The 19,755-nt window shown below is 50.3% G+C and overlaps 1 long non-coding RNA gene across 1 annotated transcript; it reads right to left on the bottom strand.

Annotated features, from left to right (window-relative positions):
• Positions 1 to 1,325: 1,325 nt before the first annotated feature.
• Positions 1,326 to 19,306, bottom strand: LOC137223986 (uncharacterized). Its single transcript, XR_010943167.1, has 3 exons — positions 19,120 to 19,306; positions 8,573 to 8,808; positions 1,326 to 1,824 (listed from the first exon to the last, which is right to left on the bottom strand). It is a non-coding gene; the product is annotated as an uncharacterized lncRNA (long non-coding RNA).
• Positions 19,307 to 19,755: the final 449 nt, after the last annotated feature.

Genomic DNA, 19,755 nt, shown 5'->3' on the forward strand with positions numbered 1-19,755 from the left:
ATCAAAATAGCAGCCTTGTGACCAAGGAAACTGACAGTGGAAAATGTGGTTTATGTCTGAGGACAAGCGGCTCCCCAGACTGAGCCCCAGAATTGGCCGGACTCACCCCAAGCCCAGGCAGCCCTGGACCGCAGGCATCCCCACTGTGCCGGGACACCCAGGGCAGAGAGGGGCAGAGGCTCAGTCGTGCCAGGAGCGCAACAACTGCGATCCGAACACCGTCTGCCTGGTTTTCACACCCACGACTTTTCCCTCCTTCCCAAACCAGGGATGCCTGCTGAAATGATGAACGAAGGAAAGGAGGATAGGGAGGGATGCGTCTCTGTAGGAGGACTTCCCAGGTAGCCTGCGAGGTAACACCTTCTCTCTCCTACTTCCTAGTGATGCAGAACCTGTTTCCTCGTCTGCAAAATGGGGATGATATGTACTGAGACTGGTCGTAATAGCAGTGCCTAACACATAAGCAGGGCTTTCTGTGTGCTAATGTTTTCCGGTGTCACACGTACTCTTCATATGATCCCTGGGAAGTAGTCGCTCTCATTACCATTTCATGGAAGAGATTGTGAGGTTCAGAGAGGTTAAGTAAGTTTCCCGGGCTCACCCAGCTGCCAAGTTGCCTAGCCTGGCTTTGGACGACATGACGAGGGCTGCTTCTAGGGTACCCTGCTGCGTGGAGATCAAGTGAGCTGTGTTTGCGGCATGGTGCCTGTCACACAGGGCAGGTACCCGACAGTAGTCCCTGGGGGTGGGCGTCATCAGGGAGGGCCAATCCCACCCCCGACCCAGAGGGTCTGCCCACCTTCTGCCAGGTGAGCCACCTGGTGGCCTCGCTGGGGAGGAGGGTGGGTATCCACATCGTGCTCTCTTTCTGGCCACCAGGTCCTGGGGAAGGGGAAGGCCCACCAGGTCGTTTTCCGGGAGTGTGGGGAACTGTGGAGGGGCCAGCTGCGGCAGAGCTTTTTAAAGAAAACTGTGCTTATCTATATATAGCCCCTGACTCCTTCTGAGTTCCTGACACTTCTGGGATGGCGAGATAGGTAGCGCCCTGCCTGTGCACTGCGCACCGCGACTGTTGGGTGATTGTACAGTGGAAAGGAGTCCGGGGCCAGCTGGGGCAGGATCTCATGAACCAGAGACATCTTCCACGGAAACTCAAGGGCCAGCCATGTCGCCAGCTGTTCCTTTTGTCAAGTAAGGACTTGTACAAACAGGATCACTTATTATCGCCATCGTGTCATAAAAGAAACACTCTGTTAATGCCAAAAAAAAGAAGAAATTGCATAATCTTAGAATGAAGGGCCAGCCAGGAAATTGAGTACATTTTTTAATGGAAAATTCAGTGCAGTGTCCTAGCTGTTCTAATTCTTCCAGAATCTGATGAAAACAGTGATGGACAACACGTGCCCCTGGGGCCTGGTGGTGGAGAGTCCCAGACCCTAAAGCTTTGAGGTGCTGACCACACCTAGGGCGGAAGGGTGGACAGATGGACAGATGGCCCGAGGTCGGGAGGCTGGGCGTTATGCTGGGTCCCGTGGGTGTGGGGTGAAGAGGATACCTAGCCCCTCTCTGAGATGCAGCTGGCTTATCTGCAAATAGGGATGCTGACTCCCACCTCGCAGGATGGTACTGAGAGTGAGACGGGGCAATGGATGAGAATTTGCAGTAGCTCTGTTGTCGGGACGAGAAGTCCTCGTCACGATCCTCTTTGCAGGTTGCACAGGTAGGGTGGTCCTGGGGCCCCTGGAGTTGCCTGGGTCAGGGTTCTGGGGATGCACTGGAGTTAGTGGGCAGCTGGGAGCACGCAGAAGTGTGTCCTAAGGAGGCCTGCCAGAAAAAGAAATTACCAATGCTGATATGAGTTGAATGGAGTCCCCTCAAAATATATATTGAAATCCTAACCCCTGGTGCCTTGGAATGTGACCTCATTTTTATTTATTTCTTTCTTTATTGGCTGTGTTGGGTCTTCCTTGCTGCACGCGGGCTTTCCCTAGTTGCAGCGAGCGGGGGCTCCTCTTCGTTGTGGTGCGCGGGCTTCTCATTGCGGTGGCTTCTCTTGTTGCAGAGCACGGGCTCTAGGCACCCGGGCTTCAGTAGTTGCGGTACACGGGCTCCGTAGTTGTGGCTCACAGGCTCTAGAGCACAGGCTCCGTAGTTATGGTGCACGGGCTTAGTTGCTCTGCGGCATGTGGGATCTTCCCGGACCAGGGCTTGAACCCGTGTCCCCTGCATTGGCAGGTGGATTCTTAACCACTGCACCACCAGAGAAGCCCCATGACCTCATTTTGATATAGGGTCCTTGCAGATATAATTAGTTAAGATGCAGTCATACTGGATTAGAGTGAGCCCCAATCCAATATGACTGGTGTCCTGGTAAGAACAGACACAGGCAGACGGCCATGTGACAACAGAGACAGCGATGGCACTGCTGCAGCTACAAGTCGAGGAAGCCAAGGGTGGCCAAGGGGAAGGCCACGAAGGATCCTCTGACACCTCTACTTCAGACTTCTAGCCTCCAGAATTTTGTGGCAGTACTCCGTTACGGCAGCCTTGCAAACTGACACAAATGCCTAACGCAGGTAGGGCACAGAGTGGGAGCTTGACAAATGTTTGCTGAAGGAATGATGTTTATTGAGTGCCTGCTGTATAGCAGGCAAAGAGCTGAGGATTTGATGAGAGCTGAACTTTCCCGTGTGTTTGCTCCGTGCCGTGTGCTCCTGTGAGCACTATAGGGTACTCATTCATTGATGCCCAGGACAATGCTTTGAGGAGAGTACTACTGCTGTTCTCATTTTATGCAGGAGAAAACCAAGACACGGAGTGACAAGCCACTTGCTAGGGTCTTGTAAGCTGCTCTAAGTCCAGAGCCCTGGCTGGTCAGCACTGCAATACTGCCTCCCTGCTGATGGCACGGTATACAGTAGGTGCTCAATAGATGCTGACTACCCCATACGTGTTCACTGCTTTTCCCCAGCTGTGCTGAGAAGGTTCTGGGATTCTATGACAGTCCTTGGTTTTCAAACAAGAGAAGGATTTCCTTTCCCACCTCAGGCTGCCAGAGTCTCTGGTTTGCTGGTTGAGATACACTGAATAAGGGCTGATTTGATTCTATCTTTAAAAATGTCACTTCCTCCAAGAGGTCTTCCCTGACCAGCCCTCATCTCTATTAGCATCCTGTTGTAGATTGAATTATGTCCACCCCCAAAGATATGTGAAGGTCCTAACCCCTGGTATCTGTGAATATGACCTAATTTGGAAATAGGGTCTTTGCCAATGCAAACAAATTAAGAAAAGGTCATGTTAGATTAGGGTGGGCCCTAATGTGACATGATGGGTGTCCTTATAAGAAGAGGCACAGAGGGCTTCCCTGGTGGCACAGTGGTTAAGAATCCACCTGCCAATGCAGGGGACACGGGTTTGAGCCCTGGTCCGGGAAGATCCCACATGCCGTGGAGCAACTAAGCCCGTGCACCACAACTACTGAGCCTGCACTCTAGAACCTGTGAGCCACAACCCCTGAAGCCCGGGCGCCTAGAGTCCGTGCTCTGCAACAAGAGAAGCCACCGCAATGAGAAGCCTGTGCACTGCAACGAAGAATAGCCCCTGCTCACTGCAACTAGAGAAAGCCAGCGCGCAGCAACAAAGACCCAATACAGCCAAAATAAATAAATAAATTAAATACATTTAAGAAAAAAAAGAAGAAGAAGAGGCACAGAGATACACAAGGAAAATGCCATGTGATGAAGGAAGCAGAGATTATAGTGATGCGTTTAAGAACCAAGGAATGCCAAGGATTGCTAATCAGCACCAGAGCTAGAGGGAGACCTGGAAGAGACCTTCCCTGGGCCTCCAGAGAGAGTGTAGCCCTGCGAGCACCTTGATCTCACACTTCTGGCCTCTAGAACTAAGAGAGGACATATTTCTCTTGTTTTAAGCCACCCAGTTTGTTGTACTTTGTTATAGCAGCCCCAGGAAATGAATATATACCCCAAGCTTTGCCACAGGCTGACTGTGGTCATCCTCTTCTAACTTCTACCCCACGTTCTTCCAGCATATTCTAGAACTCAGGTATCTGAACTTCCCCAATTTAATAGTTCAGATGACATGAACGTTCTCCCCTCTGTGCATTACATCTCTGTGTATGCAGGGCAAGGAGGTGCAGTTCTAGAAAAATCAAGGGCTCTGGAGTCAGCCAGTAGCGGATTAAGTGCTCAGCTCTGTCACTTACCGGCGCTAAGAACTTGGGCCCACCAGGCAACACCTCAAGCCGCCTCTTCCAGAAAAGTGGCCACAACGGCACTGCCTTGAGAGATGTGAGGACTAAGTGGGACAGATGTGCAAACACCTGGAGAGTACCTGATTCTACCTGATCTTCAACAAACGTTTCTTGAATTGAAATGAATAAAATAACAAACCCCCAGTGGGGCGGTTCATTCAATAGATGAAATTAAATTTCTGTTAATATCATAGGCTCACAAAATTGAAAAGATTAATTGCACCATATTTTCACCTGCAATTTAGATACATGGGGAAAGAATAACTCAATTATACCAGGTTTTGTACTTTCTAAAAAGAAAAAAATGTCAAAGGGAGGTAAGTTATTCTTTCCCTACATAAAGTGAATTCACTGCTCATTAACATGGCTCTGCTTTTGTATTCTTCAGCTTCCTAAATATAAGAGGCCCGATTTATACACCCCATTTGAACACTTTTAGAATGCCTCAAAATTAGTGTTGATTTAATTTATTTTCACCAGAGATTTGCAAAATATTTGCCTATTTTGAACTGTAGGTGATTCATTCGGGGAGAGAATAGGTGGTGTCTGCAGGGCGGGTGCTCCCCGATGCACAAAACCGAGCAAGCGGGGAGGAGATGGGGGCTTGCAGGGACACTTCCCCAGCCTCCCGCCTCTAGGTGCACCCTTCCCACCCCGCCAGGGGCTTCTCCTGGGTGCAAACTTTCCCTGAGTCTGCATCACCCAGAGAAGAAAGCTGAAGCTCCTTGGCTCGGTTGGGATGCCCTTCATGAACTAGCCCAGGCTTGTCACACAATGCACCTGTCCCCTCATGCTCACCTGCCTCACTCCAGCCCGCCACCTAGTGGCTCAGAGCCGCACAAACAGGCATCAGTCTGCGCAGCCGGGTTACCAAAGCCCCTCCCTCCAAGTTCCTGTGGAGCCTCCCACTTCCTAGGAAGGCATTCATTTGCTCACCCCTCCCCCTCCTTCCCAGCCCGGGAGGGCTCCTCTGGGCTGACACAGCCTCCCCTCTACCTGCTGCTCCACAGCTCCTGGAAGGCCAAAACCCTTCGGACAGACCCCATCCCAATCCAGTGCCTGTTCGTCCCATTGAATTGAAAAACAAGGCCTCCAGTAACACAATCAATTCATTAATATCTGAGGTCCTCGAAATTGAGCATATTTTTGAGTGGAAGTTTATTAAATGTTTGTGAATGAATGAATGAGTTAGTGGGTAAGTGAGTGACTGAATCAGGTGTTCTCCTTTGGAAGATTTTTCAAGCCCTAAGATGTAATCAAATTATATTAGCTGCAGCAAATCTTTTTAAAACCCTCACATTGAGAGCAAATTTAATTATATTATTTTAAAAATTCCCCAAGATGCAATAAAGTGCAGTGAAGTCCTTTCCATAATCCTGATATGACCAGCTAATGCTGTTAAATCAGAATTTTATAAGCACGGTTATATTGGATCTGATTTCACTGAATTTTATCATAAGATGATACATTTGTTTTGAACTGAAATCTATAGTTCTTAGGCACTTACCATTCGTCAAGCACCATGCTGGGCACTTTTATATACATTCCATCATCGTACGGGATGCTGGGCCCAGGTGATGCGTCATCCTGAACGTTTTCTTCATTAGTCATCACCATCACCATCAGCACCACACTGTCACCATCATCACCATCCTCAGCAGCAGCATCCCCATCATTAGCAACATCACCATCATCACCTCCATCACCATCACCACACCACCATCATTACCATTATTACCGTCATCACTATCATTATCACCACCACCATTACCACTGTCACCACCATAATCAACACCATCATCACTGTCACCACCACCATTATCACTATTACCATCACCACCAGAACAACTAATATTGGACGCTTACTCCATGTCAGGCACTTGCCTCAGTATTTAACATGTTTTTTTCAGGTAGATCTCAACACACCCCATAAAACAGACACAATTATTATCTCAATTTTTAATAGATGAGGAAACTAATATTAGGATAAACTCAGGGATTTTCTCAAATACCCAGCTAGTGAGTGAAAGAGCTGAAAATCAAATCAGATGCTTAGTCTCATTCATTCATTCAGCAAATATTTTCTGAGAGGGTCTCCTAGTATCAGGCACCAATCCAGGGGCTGAGAGGTACAGAACTAAGAAGACAGAGGCAGGAGGTTTACATTCCACAGGGCATGTGTATGTGTGTGTGTGTAAGGGCAGATGCATGTGTGTGCATGTATGTGTATGTGCATGCCTTCAAGCAAGCATGGGTGTGTACATCTGAGTGAGGCAAAGACATAGACGATGAAGAAGTAAACAAATAAATGAACAAAGACAATTTCAGAGAGATACAAGTGCTGTGATTCAGTTAAAGCAGGGTGATGCGACAAAGGTGGCGAGGCAGGGCTACTTGAGACTGGCTGGTCAGGGAATACCTGTGTAGGTGACATTTGAATTGAGACTGAAAATACAAGAAGGGGTTGATCTGTTGGCGGAATTCCAGGGAGAGGGAACAGCAAATGCCAAAAACCCACACCAGCCACAATCCAGCCATGTTCGGAAGAGAAAGAGGCTAGTGAGTCTCCAGGGTCCTGAGCATGGGAGAGAGCTGGGAGTAAGGTTGGGATGAGCGGCAAGGCCAGGCCATGTGGGTAAGGGTTGGAGTTTGGGTTTATTCTGTGTGCAGTGGGAAGGGTTTTGAGTAGGTCAATGGCATGGCCTTTCTTATGTGTTAAAAGGCCATCCATGCTGCTGTGTAGAGACAGAATTGAAGGGAAGCAGGATTAAAGATGGGGAGACCAGTCTGAAGGAGCCTGTGGTCATCCAGGCAAGAGATGGTAGTTGTCCGGACTGTGGTGATGACCATGGAAGTGGGGGAATAGAAACATTTGAGATCCATTGGGGAAACGGAGTCAACAAGAACTGATCAGTTAGACATGGGGGTGCAAGAAAGAAGGCTAAAGACCCTGATGACAGTGAACACTTACCCAGGCCAGACACCGTTCAGGTGTGTTGTTGGAATAGAAGAAAAGAGAAGGAAGGTACCGCTGTTGGCACTGTGGAAACCAAAGGAGGAACTGAGGAATGGACTGCTCAGCTCACACAGATAGAAGGGAGCAGAGACAGATTCAAGGGCAGGTGGAAAAGTGAGTCCAGGGTAGCCTTGTTCACACCTGATGGCTGTGAGCTCCTGGCAGGGGTGGCTTCATCAGATCAGAGGTAGGTGGGTCCCTTGAATGCAATTGGAATTTGTGTGGTTGGATTTCTGGGTAGATTTATTGAATGTGCCATTTCCTCTAGTGTAAAGGTTTATCTCCCATTTACTTATGCCACAGTCTGAATTGGTTTTTTTTCATTGCACTTACTGATTTCTAAATTTCCCATTTCAACTTTCCCTCTTGAATATCTCTTGTGTTTCAGCTCACAAATCCTTGACACACTGCTCTAGCTCTGTCTTTGGATTGTTATGGGAAAAATAGAGATGCAGGCTAAGTCACCATCTCTCAAGAAAGTCTCCTGTTTGAGGCTTTTGTTTTCAAAGTTAGAGTGTTGTAACTTTGTAATTGTCTTTTCTCAACCACAGGAAACCCAGTTTCACCTAGCTTCCTGTCTGAAAAGTTTGAGATGTTTTCAACACTGTGGTTAAAACAATGGTTGGATTATCTTTCTTAAGAATTGAGCACTACATTGTTGTTGTTTTCACACCCTGACGTTCACTCTAACTTTGAGTCAGGTCTTTCAGTGTTATCGAATTTTCAGAGCTGAAAGGTACTTCACCAATAAGATCAACCCTACCTTGTGATAGATGAGGAAACTGTGCTCTAAGCAAGATTTGCCCAGAGAATGAGGGCTGATCTTGAACAGGACCAGTTTAGGATAGGACATGGGGAGTGGATAGATGGGCCTTACTTAGTGTATCAGTTAGATGTCACTGTGTAACAAACCACCCCAGAATCTAGAGGTTGAAAACAGCAACCATTTATTTGCTCATGATTCTGTAATCTGGGCAGGTCTCAGCTGGGTGGTTCTTCTGCTGGTCAACCTGGGGTTGCTCAGTGACCTCCAGCAGTCATGTGGATGCTGACTGGGATTCAAGATGCCCCAGCCAGGATGGTTAGAACAGCTGGAGGCAGACTGGCCTGCTATCTTTCCAAGGGAGAGTCCAGCAAGGTAGCAAGCCCTCTGCAACCTCATGAGGAAAGTCAAGAGGAACAGCTCGGCTAAGCCTAGTCAGTCTAAGAACCAGGGAAGGTGAAAAGACACTGCTATTTAAGGAAGAGTTTGTAATGCAGCAGCAGCTGACTGGAACACTTACCCAAGATCTTCCCTTTTCTGTCTCCATGTCTGAAAATTCTTTCCTCAGATCTTTCACAATTGACCCCTTCTCCTCAATCATCTCTTCAAAGGTCACTTCTCAAAGGCCTCATCAGTCCTGTGTGCTGGTTGCCTCAGTAGCTGCCTTGTGCTCTGAGTTCATGGGAACAGGATCTGGTGTGGACATTGGTGGAGCTGTGTTACAGGTGGGGTTTGTGTCAGCAGCTTGTCTTCTGCCTAAATGCCAAAGTCATAACACAGAGATCCATGTCAACATTTGAAATAAAAAATTTTTTATTAAGGTATAATTTCATGCAGTAAAGTGTATCCTGAGAGTATAATTTGATGAGTTTTGACAAATGTGTAACCTTTACCCAAATCAGCTTTTGGACACCCCATCACCTCAAAAAGATCTCTGGCTCCCCTGTCCAGTCAATTGTCCTGTTCTTGAGACTTTGGTTTTTATTACTTTAAATTTCCTCCTCTGTACTTCAGATTGGGTAAATTCTATCGATCTCTCTTGAAGTTCACTGAGTTTTTCTTCTCAGATTTGTACTGCTTTTTAGTACATCTAGTGAATTTTTTATTCCAGGTGCAATATTTTTCAGCTCTAGATTTCCCATTTAGTTCATTTAGTAGTTTCTATTTTTCTGCTGAGATTATCTTTTAATTCACTACGAACTCATTTTCCTTTACAGCCTCGAGCACAGTGATAACAGCTCTTTTAAAATTGTCAGGTGCAAATTCCAACATTTGGGGTCAGTCCCAGTTGATTCCTATGTTTCTTCTCATGTCAAGTGATTTTGGTTTGTACCCTGAACTTTGTGAGCAAAATGTTGTAGACACTCTGGATTCTATTATGTTCCACCTAAGAGTGTTGCCTTTTTTTGTTTTATAGATAGTTAACTTCTGAATTCAAACAGTAAATGTGTTTGCAGAGCGGAGCAGCTAAAATCTCAGTTTAGTTCTTCTAAGCTTGTCAGAGCCGTTTGGTATCTGCCCTGTGAAGCCACCTTCTCCTGCAGGGAGGAGAGGGGAAACCCTGGGAGACCCAGAAGAGGGACTGGACAGGTGTAGGGGCCAAGGGGCCAAGGGGCTGGGGAGGAAGGAAGGGAGGACCCTGTGCCCGTGTGACAGGGGATGCTCCAGGGCTCACTGGTTCCAGTGCTGAGAAGCTCTGAAGGCAGGAGTGTCATTCTGACATGGAAAGAAGCGCTCTGTCCCGTTTTTCCTCTCCCCAGAAATCCACCACACCCCACTCTGCTCATCCCACTGCTCAGGCAGCCCTTCAGATCAGAAAGGACAGAGATGGTCCCTAGCCATCTCCTTTCCAGACCAAATTCCTCTTGATTTCTGGTTTAGATTTAGGGGCACCTGCTGCAATACCAGCCTCGTGAAGATAGATAATGAAGTCCCTCCCAGGATGGGGAAAGGTGACAAAAGTAACCAAGGCTCAGGGAAGAGACCTTTCCCTTGTTGGTAACTGTTGGAGTCACACTGTGTCCCCCCCACTGGCCCTCGCACAGCCTGGGAGTATCTTGGGCTCCACAGGTGTCTCTTGTACAAGAGAATGAGCCATCTGCTTGGGTGGCTTCTGCTGCCCTGGTTTCCCAGGCTCTGTACAGTCATCTGCTCCTACGCCTTGGAATGAACACTGAGGGTGTCACCTCTCACAGCCCCCTTGGCAAACTGCTGTCCCTCATTAATATTCCACAGCAAACCCAGTGAATCATTCCCACCTCACTTCTGTTTTAAATCCTTGGCACTTTTAGTTTCTATTTTTATATATTTTAAAATTAAGGATTATTTGATACATACAGATAGATATACCATAATGCTGTGTAGATCATGAAGCAGAACAATAAGTAAAAACAGCTGTGGGGTTTCCCTGGTGGCACAGTGGTTGGGAATCCGCCTGCCAGTGCAGGGGACACAGGTTCGAGCCCTGGTCTGGGAAGATCCCACATGCTGTGGAGCAACTAAGCACGTGCACCACAACTACCAAGCCACGTGCCACAACTGGTGAAGACCGTGTGCCTAGAGCCCGTGCTCCACAACAAGAGAAGCCACCGCAATGAGAAGCCCACGCACCACAATGAAGAGTAGCCCCCGCTCGCCACAACTACAGAAAGCCTGCGTGCAGCAACGAAGACCCAACACAGCCAAAAATAAATAAATAAAATAAATTTTTTAAAAATAATAATAATAAAATTAAATTAAAACAACTGTGAACCCTACCCTGAGCCTAGAACAAACATACTATTCTATGTGCTCCTTCCTGCCCAAACCCTCCCCCTCCCCCTCCACAAAAGTAACCACTCTTTTGAATGGTATCTCTATCATCACCTTGTTTCTTTACAGTTTCATCACAAAGCTGTAGCCCTAAACCACCTAGTGCTTAGCTGAGCCTGGCTTTTGAACTTATGTAAACAGAACATTCTGTGTGTGTCCTTCAAGGAGTTGCCTTTTCCACTCAAGGTTATGTGTTGATACGTGTAGCGTTCTGCGTTCACTTTTACTGCTGTGCACCATTCCCTTATATGAATGTGCCAGACTTTATCCATCCTCTTGTGAGTGGACATTTGGGCTGTTGCCCATGCTTTGTTCTTAAGATGATGCCCTGTGGCCGTTACTGTACGTATCTCCCAGGATATGGGCTGTAAGAGTTTCTCTAGAGTGTCGACTAGAGAGAGATTGCTGGGTTTGGGGTGTCACGTCATCAGCTTTATTCATGGAACACTGACAGTGTTCTGAATCTGCTGTGCCGGTTGACTATCCCCAGCAACGGAAGACCTCACCAACTCTCCATATTCACAGACCTTCTAGATTTTGCCAGTCTGGTGGGTGTTAATGGTCTTGCCTATGAATTTAGTTTAATTTTCCCTGGAGATCTTTTCATATGTTTCCAGGCACTTCTCATGGCCTCCTCTAGGAGACACCTGTTCCTGGTTTGGGCAAACATTTTTATCACCTTCTTTCACTTCTTGTTGACATTTAGAAGTTCTTTGTATATTTTCTGTGTTAATCCCGTGTTCACTGCATATGTGGCAGAGGCATTCTCCCTGCATGTGTCTTGTCTTTGTGTATGGTGTCTTAAGTTCTTACGTTAAGCAGCAGAATGTCTTCCTCTTTTGACTTAAGAAATTCCATCCTACCCCAGGGTCATAAGGATACTCTTTTATAATATCAAAGTGCAAAATGTTTCAAGCACAAAATGTTTTTCACATTTAAATCTTTAATTTGCTTAGAATTGATTTTTCTGTAGGGTTTGAGGTAGGGATCTAAATTATTTTTTTCCAAAGGGAGAACAAATCTTCCAGCACCATTAGTGAGTGGCCTACTCTTTCCCATTGATTTATAACATCCTCCCCACATTACATCTAATCTCCTTACATGTGTTGTCCTGATTCTATTCTGTTCCTAATTGTCTACCCTTGCACCAATATCACACTGCCTTAAGGTTTATAATAAGCTTTATAATGTCTTGTTATCTGATCGTGCAAGTGCCCCTCCTCCTAAATCCATTCCTCTTCTAAAGATAAGTAACTAGCTACTCTATTCCTGCATTAGCGAACACACTCAACTGTTTGTCATACTGCCTTTGCACTGGTGCTGTTTCACTTCTCTGGGGCGCCCCTCTCCCTCTTTCCTCTGAGTAACTCCCGCTGGATCATAGGCTCAAATCAAGCCTCATTGCCTGCAAGCCTCTGGAACCATCTTGCAAGACGGGCCAGGTAGTTATTCTTTTGGTATGACTCTCCTGCACTGAGTTGTTCTTGCTACTTTCTGCTCCCTCCCGCCTTGCCTCCCACTAGCCCTGACTTGCTTCATTTTCACACACGCATCAGGAGAGAGCTGGGAAAACTAGCCTAGAGCCTTCCTCCCTCCTGGACAGCGGTGCTGTTCCAAAGCCTTTGATCCCTTCTCTTGGAGCTGATGTTCTCCGCAGCCCGAGGAGAAAGGCTCGGGGACCTCTATCTCTATTTTCCAGGCAGAGGAAGTGTCCTCACCCCTCTCCCCTCGCCCCAGCATTGCTTTCCTTCTGAATCACTGCCAGAGCCTGGGATGAGCCCAGATGGGACCTCAAGCCTGTCCCCTCACTGGGAGGATGTGGGGGGCAGACAGAAATGTCATTCAGCCCACATGGGATCAGTCATCTCTCCGCACCAGGCCCTAGGCCTCCACCATGTGCCAGCACCACGCCCAGCACTGTCCCTTCTCTTGGGTCTCAATTAGTGGACCTCACGTCCAGCCCATCAACGGCCTTGGCTGCCCCTGCCACCATGTCCCGGGGCCCAGCCTCCTCGCTGGTTGGTGTGGCCTTCACTTCGCTGACACCGACCAGCTGTCACTAGGGTGGGCTCTGGTGAGGCGGCCGTGCCAGTGGCAGAGGGCCAGGCTGTGTGGTGGCCCCTCTGTAGCCTGGTCCAGGCTCTCACACTTGGACCCAAAGAGCTGCTGGCTGGCTCAGCAACACCATGGTCTCGGCTAGATGACTCTCGTCCTGGTTGTGGAGGCCACTTGGCAGGCGGGCTGGCAGCTGGAGATAGGGCCCTCGGCCGGTGGGGAGCTCGTGGGCGGGGCCAGGCTCTTCTATGCCTCTTCCCGCACTTGCTCCCTCGTGCCCAGCTTCCCTCGTCACACAGGCACAGGGTTCTCCCTTCCTCCCCCCCAGCCCCTCTGCCCCTGCACCAGTCCAGTCCCTTTTCTGGGACTTTCAGTGTCTCCTCTCCTCTTGCCTGCAGTGAGTCACCAAGCCAGGCCACCAGCACCCCAGGCCCTGCAATTGCAACATCCCGGTCAGCAACCTGCCTCCGTCCTCACCCCCACGGCAGCCTCTGCTCCCAGCAGCCAGAGAGAGGCCTCCGGATCAAAACTCTCTGCTCCTGTCTCCCACTGGCTTCAAACCCTGGCGGCAGCAGCTCAGCACAGCTCTTTTGCTGGAGTCTGCACTGTGGGGTCAGACCCTGATTCTCCAGCCACACTGGGTGGCGGGCAGCTAGGGAGGGGCCGGGTGCACCGTGCTCCCCTGTTTCCCATGCCTAGAGCCCAGCTGATGCCTTCCCACTCCTTCAGCCTCAGTGCAGGCAGCCCCCACTCCGTGAAGGCTGGTCTGGCCTGCCCAGTCATGTGGCCCTTCTCCAACCCGCCCTGTGCACCGTGAACATCTGTGCACGGTGTGGCTTGCCACTCTGTGGTGCGAGCATCTAGAGTTTGGTATCGGGTTTGTCTTGTTGCCTCTTGTAGCCTGAGTGTCTGCACTGAGTATGGCCTCAGCCTGGGAGATTGTGTCGCTTCTGCATTGCTGTGTTCTGGTCAGCTCCCCGCCAGTGGAATGAGAGATCTTTGAAGGCAGGGACCAGGCCTTATTCCTCTCTGCCTATAGAGGCCTAGCATGAAGGAGGTGCTCTGTAACTGTTTGTTGAATGACTGAATGATTGAACGAACGAATGAGTGAATGCAGGACAGACGTCATTGTGAGGGTACCCAGGGGAGGGACTTCACATCCATACCAACCCACCCAGGGTACCATGTGGACAAGCTATTTGGGGACCTGCAATAAGGACCGAGATCCCATGTGTCCAGACACTCTGCAGGGTTGATCCAGGTCCCCTGGCTGCAGGGCTGAAGTGGAAGCATGCAGGCTGGACAGACAGGCCTGGTCCCATTCCTGGGCAATGGCCAGAGTTCGGAGAAAGCACAAAAGATTCCTGCTGCAAAATCAGACAGGGCATAAGATAGTTTAAAAATATACAAACCTGGGCGCTCTATGAAGCCAGTGGTGGAAAGGTGGGTGCAGAAGAGGCATGGGGGCAAATGAACATGTTTGGGTTTAAAAACAGCCGAAGCATCTAACAGCCAGGGAGGTTGGCTTGAACATTCCAGCATGTTCTGTTGATTTATGGCTGTTGCTAGGTAACAGAGTACACTGAGGCGGGTGTGATTTTAAAGCTGCGGCTCCTGACCAAAGAAAAAACCATTAATCGGGCTGGGGGCTGGGGGAGAGTGTAAATGCAGCCCAGAGGACAGGAGCGGTGAGCAGCAATTAGAGCAAAGCCAAGGGTAGCCAACGCTCCATGTCTGCAATCCTTCCCGGGTGCGTTCAGCTGCGAGGGTGGAGAGCCAGCTGCTGACATGGCTTCTCCTTCAGAAAGACATCAGCGTGAATTTACCTTTTAGTTCGCAGTAAATCGATTTAGTACGTGTCCGATTTCTAACACAGCACTGCTAGTGTGCAAAACTAGCAGTGTGTGTGAAGTGTGTCATCTTGATGGCCAGGATTCATCGTCCTCACTTAGGTTACAAAGGGCTCCAGCCTCTCACCAGCTCTGTTCACTTTCCGAGCGCTCACTGATACTTCTGTGTACCCTGCTGGGGTTCCAGGGTGAGCGAGACAGAAGTCCCCACCTGGTGAAGCTGACATTCAGAGGAGGGGTTGGGGGGAACAGATACTAAATCATAGTCACACTTAACAAGAAAAGTGTATTTTATGCTACAAAGTAAAAAAAGCAAAGCCAAGTAAAGGGGTCCAGAAGTAGGGGTGAGTGTCTTGTGTGGGGGGGTTGCAGTCATAAATAGGAGAACCCTGGTTGGCCTCACTGAGAAAATATGTGAGCAAAGTCTTAAAGGCAGTGAGAGACTAAGCCTTGGAGATAAAGGAAGAACAATACAGGTGGAGGGATAATCCAGCAGGTGCAAAGGCCCTGAGGCAGGTTGGAGAAACAGCAGGGAGGCCAGTGTGTTTAGAGTGGAGTGAGGTGGGAGGAGTGGGGAGAGGGAAACAGATCATGTGGGGTTCTCAGGCCACTGGGAGGACCTCGTGGCAGGAAGAGGGGGGCACTTGGTGGGGAGGGGAAACCGCAGTTCACTGGCCCATTCTGTGCCAGGTCCTGTGCTGGGGGTTTGTGCACCTGAGAGGGGTGAGACTCACTTACCTAGTTCATGGGCAAGCAGGCTGAGGCCCCTGGGGAAGGGCCAGCAGGAGGTCCAAGCTGCTGAGTGGCAGAGACTGAATTTGGGCCTTTACCTGCTGGCTCCTTACCTGCCTTTTCCTCCCACAAACTCCTACTTATTCTTCAAGCCTCAGCTCAAATGTCCGCTCCCTCTGAAGCTTTTGCTGAGCCCATCTGTACTCCTTGTGTTTGGTGTCCCTGCAGCCCCAGGACCTCCCCCCGCCACACTTACATTAGGGCTTCGGATTCCTCTTCTAGACCATGGGCCCTTCATGGCCTGTCCCCAGGCTGATTTACACCTGGTCCCCAGAGCTCACTCAGCACGTGGTTATTGAACAAATGAATGGGAGGGAACGGGACAGGGAGAGAGGGAGCAGGTAGAGAGGGTGGATGGACATGTGCAGAGCAGCCTGTGAGAGAGAGAGAGAGAGAGAGAGAGAGGAGTGATGTATGGGGCAGAGGGCGGTTAGCTGGGAGGAACGTACACTGCAGTTTGTGTCTCTCCCACACTCACACGCTCTTTGCAGGCCCGTGTGTGTCCTGTGGCTCCAGGATTCCATCTTTCAGATGGCAGGTGCTGGTCCCAGTCCTGGAGAACTGGGCTCTGTCCCATCATACATACATACATGTGTACATACATACATACATACATACACACACGTACATACATAGTACATACACACATACTTACATATGTACATACACACATGCATCTTCACTGTGTACACTGGTAGCTGCCCCTGGGAGCCCTAACCCTGTACAGACCCCTGCAGGCCCCCCTCGTCTCTCTACCCCACCCCTATCACCAATACAGGGACTTCCCAGGGGCCTGGAGGCGGCTGGGCTGAAGGGCGGGACAGCACGGCCTCCAAGAAGCTAGGATGTGCCTTCTGGGGTCTCAGCCCAGCTCCAGTTCCTCTGGCTGCATCCTCTCTGCCTCCGAGCCCCCTTCAGTCTCTGCTTGGAGGGGGGATTGCAGCAAATGTGCAGGACTTGGCACCTGGACGCTGGTGACTGTGGGGAAGTAGGAGAAGAACGAACTCCACCTCCGTTCCTTCATTCATTCAGTCACCCCCTCAGAAACGATTGCACGCTTACTATGGCCTGGCACTGTTTTAGCTGGGAAGCCCTGTGCTCGTGAAGTGTATGTTCTAGAGACACAGATGGAGAGTGAATAATCAGACAAGGAAATGATATTATGTCAACTATGTTCTTCTAAATTATCACATAATGCTAAGTGCTGTGAGAAAAATGGAGCAGGGAAGGAATCGGAGAGTGACGGAGCCGCCATTTGCAATGGCGTCACATCCAGGAAGGCCTGTCTGAGAAGGGGATATTTGAACAAGGACCAGAGGAAGAGAAGGAGGCTAGGGAAAGCCTGAATCTGCCCGGGGAGCTCATGGCTGCGTGGACGCTCCACTTCCTCAACTGCAAAGAGGCTCCCGTGACACCCACCTGGTCTATTGCCAGCAAAGCACCTAGCACCATGCCTGGCACACCGTAGGTGCTCATCATATGGCAGAAAGGACAACTGTGAGAGCCTGCAGTTCTGGGAGTGGCCATCCCTCTGGCTCCCTGGGCGGGAGCGGCTCATGCAGCGCCCCAGCCTCAGCGACCGCTCGGTGCTCCTCTCATGCTGGTCCCAGGTCAGAATCCCGACCCCGAAATCCAGTCCCAGACCCGAGGCCCGTGCCCTGCACACAGGCCTCCCAGCCGCGGGGGGCCGTCTTGCTCCTTGTGTCCATGTTTCAGTCTCCCAAATGCACTGGGCCCTCTCGGTGACGGGGCTGAGCGTGAGGTCCTGGCAATCAGAGCCTGGAAAGCATGTGGGTGCAGGCAGTCTACCTGGGAGGGGAGCCCAGGGCTCATCGCTTGCTCCCTGCTGTGGGGAAAGGGGGCTCCGGTCCACTGAGACGTGGAAGGAAGGGTCTGGAACTGATCCCTGAAGGAGAGGGGCAGCAGCAATTCTCCAGGGATTCTTCTTCCAAATAAGTCAGGGGCGCCCAGGTGGCACTGACTCCGCGCACTCCAGGTTGCATGGGCTCAAGACCCAGGGGTGTCGGTGAGGCCTGGGAGCAGACCGCAGCAGGACGCCAGAGTGCTAGAGGGGACCTGGCAGCCGGGCGAGTCGGAGCCTGGCCAATGGTCCACCGCAGCTGCGGCTAGAACCAGAGGACGGCGGAGGCTGTTGTGGTGTCTTTCCCAGCACCAGTCTCATTCTTCAGCACCATGACCCTGGGCAGGCCAAAGATGGGACCTCCCTGGCCTCAGGGACTAGTCCAGGAGTGGGCAGGTGTCCAGGCTGGGGTCTGTGAGTGCAGAGAGTGGGGACGGTTTTCCTGCTCCAGTAGAGATGCTGTGAGATGTGAGCTGCTGCTAGCCGTGGTCTCCCCACACCCAGAGAAGTCCGCCTGTAGCAGGCGGAGAACGAGGCCAGCCCCTTGGAGAAACAGAGAGGAGAGGCGGATGAGGTCCGATGAAGTTCACGCCCCAGGGGCCATGTGTCCCCAGGTTGGGTCTGCTTTCTGAGGCTTGGATTCATGTCCCCTTTTTGCTAAGCCAGTTTGGACCGCCTTTCTGTCACTTGCAACCCGAGGGTGCTGGCCAACGCTTCCCATCATCCCTGGCACAATTGGGCCCTCAAGGACCCTAGTTCTCAGGCTCTGCAGCAAGGTAGTAGGTAGATCCCAGCCACAGTGACAGATGCCCCAACTCCAGCCCTGCTCCGTGACAGGCACAGCTGCCCTCCTGTATGAATCTGTTGCCTCTGCCTTGGCTCTCCAAGGCCCCCTGGGTTCTGACAGCCCCATTGGACTTGCCTCTCTGGTTCCCTGAGGGATGCTTGGGATGGTCCTGCCACCCAGCATGGCCCCTGGCTTGACCCACCGAGACATCTGAGCCGGCCCGGCACCATCGGCCCATGGCAAAAACTTTGTGGGGCAGCCTGCACCACTCCCTATGGGAGCCACTGTGGTGGGAGGGAAGGAAAGGGGCTGGCCATCTGCGTTGCTGACAGGCTTCCCCAATCAACCATTCGTTCATTAATCCATCCAACAAGTACTGCATAAGCTTCTACTTCCTGCCAGGCACTGGAGGTGGGGGTGGGGGTGGGGGTGATGGGGCATGGTAGGTGGGTGGGAACACAGCACTGAACACACAAGCAAAAGTCCCTGCAACCGTGGAGCTGACATTCTCCAAGGTTGAAATGGGAGAAGTGGGGGAAAAAAACACTAAGATAAGTTGTTAAAATATATGCTATGTTAGTGATAATTACTAAAGAGATAAAAAGTAAAGCAGAGCAGGGGGTATGAAATGATGGGGCTAAGCCTGCAATTCTAGATGGGGTGGTGCCCGTTTTTTAGCATGGGGAGAGGTTGGAACCCAGTGCTAGAGCCAGGCTGCCGGGCTTCACCTCCCATCTGCTGCTCGTGAGTGGTCTGACAGAGATTACTCAACTGCTTTAAGCCTCAACTTTCCCATCTGTGAAATGGAGACACTAATAGTGCCTACCCATTGAGGTTTTGGAGGTGGAGTGAAATAATGCATTTAGAGCATTTGCACAGTACATGCCATGTGAGTGGTTCCCCAATCTTACCTTCTCTTCGTGGCCTGAGATGTGTAGATTCCCTCATGCTCCGTGTCCAGGAATGTTACGCTCAGGAGAAGCGAGGAGTATGATCCTCATTTTTGAGGTTTAAACGCTAATGTGGTCTGTGATCATCTGGATGGCTCTCGTCCATCTGTCCGTCTGGTTCCCCATGAATCTGTCCCTCGAGTTTACTTGAGACCTTGAAGTCAGGAATGTGTGTTAGTCATTGGTCTCTGCTCCAATGTCCATTGCAGGCCTGATACTTAATGGTGATCAATAATTTCTAATTAAATTAATGGATGGTGAATAAATGCTGTAAGGACTCAGCAATGACTTCAAGCATTGAAGTAATCAATGAAGGCTTCACGGAGGAAGTGTCATGAGAGGGTGGCTTGGAACTGCCAGTGGGAAAGAAGAACCCCGTCTCACTGTGGAAGGCTGGGTCCTGGAGCCTCCCCTTGAAAGATGAACGTGTGTCCCCAAATGAGGGTCTGGCTCTGGGCTGCTGCACCGATCTCCTGGGAGCCTGCCCTCAGGAGACTTGGAGTCTTTTTCCCTGATACCGCCAGGCCTGGGTGGGCCATGGGGATGAGCATGGGACCTTCAGGACCCTCTCGCAAGGTCTGGTCAGAGGGGAGGCTG

This window comes from Pseudorca crassidens, chromosome 4 (genome assembly GCF_039906515.1).
Source record: "Pseudorca crassidens isolate mPseCra1 chromosome 4, mPseCra1.hap1, whole genome shotgun sequence".
Lineage (NCBI taxonomy): Eukaryota > Metazoa > Chordata > Mammalia > Artiodactyla > Delphinidae > Pseudorca > Pseudorca crassidens.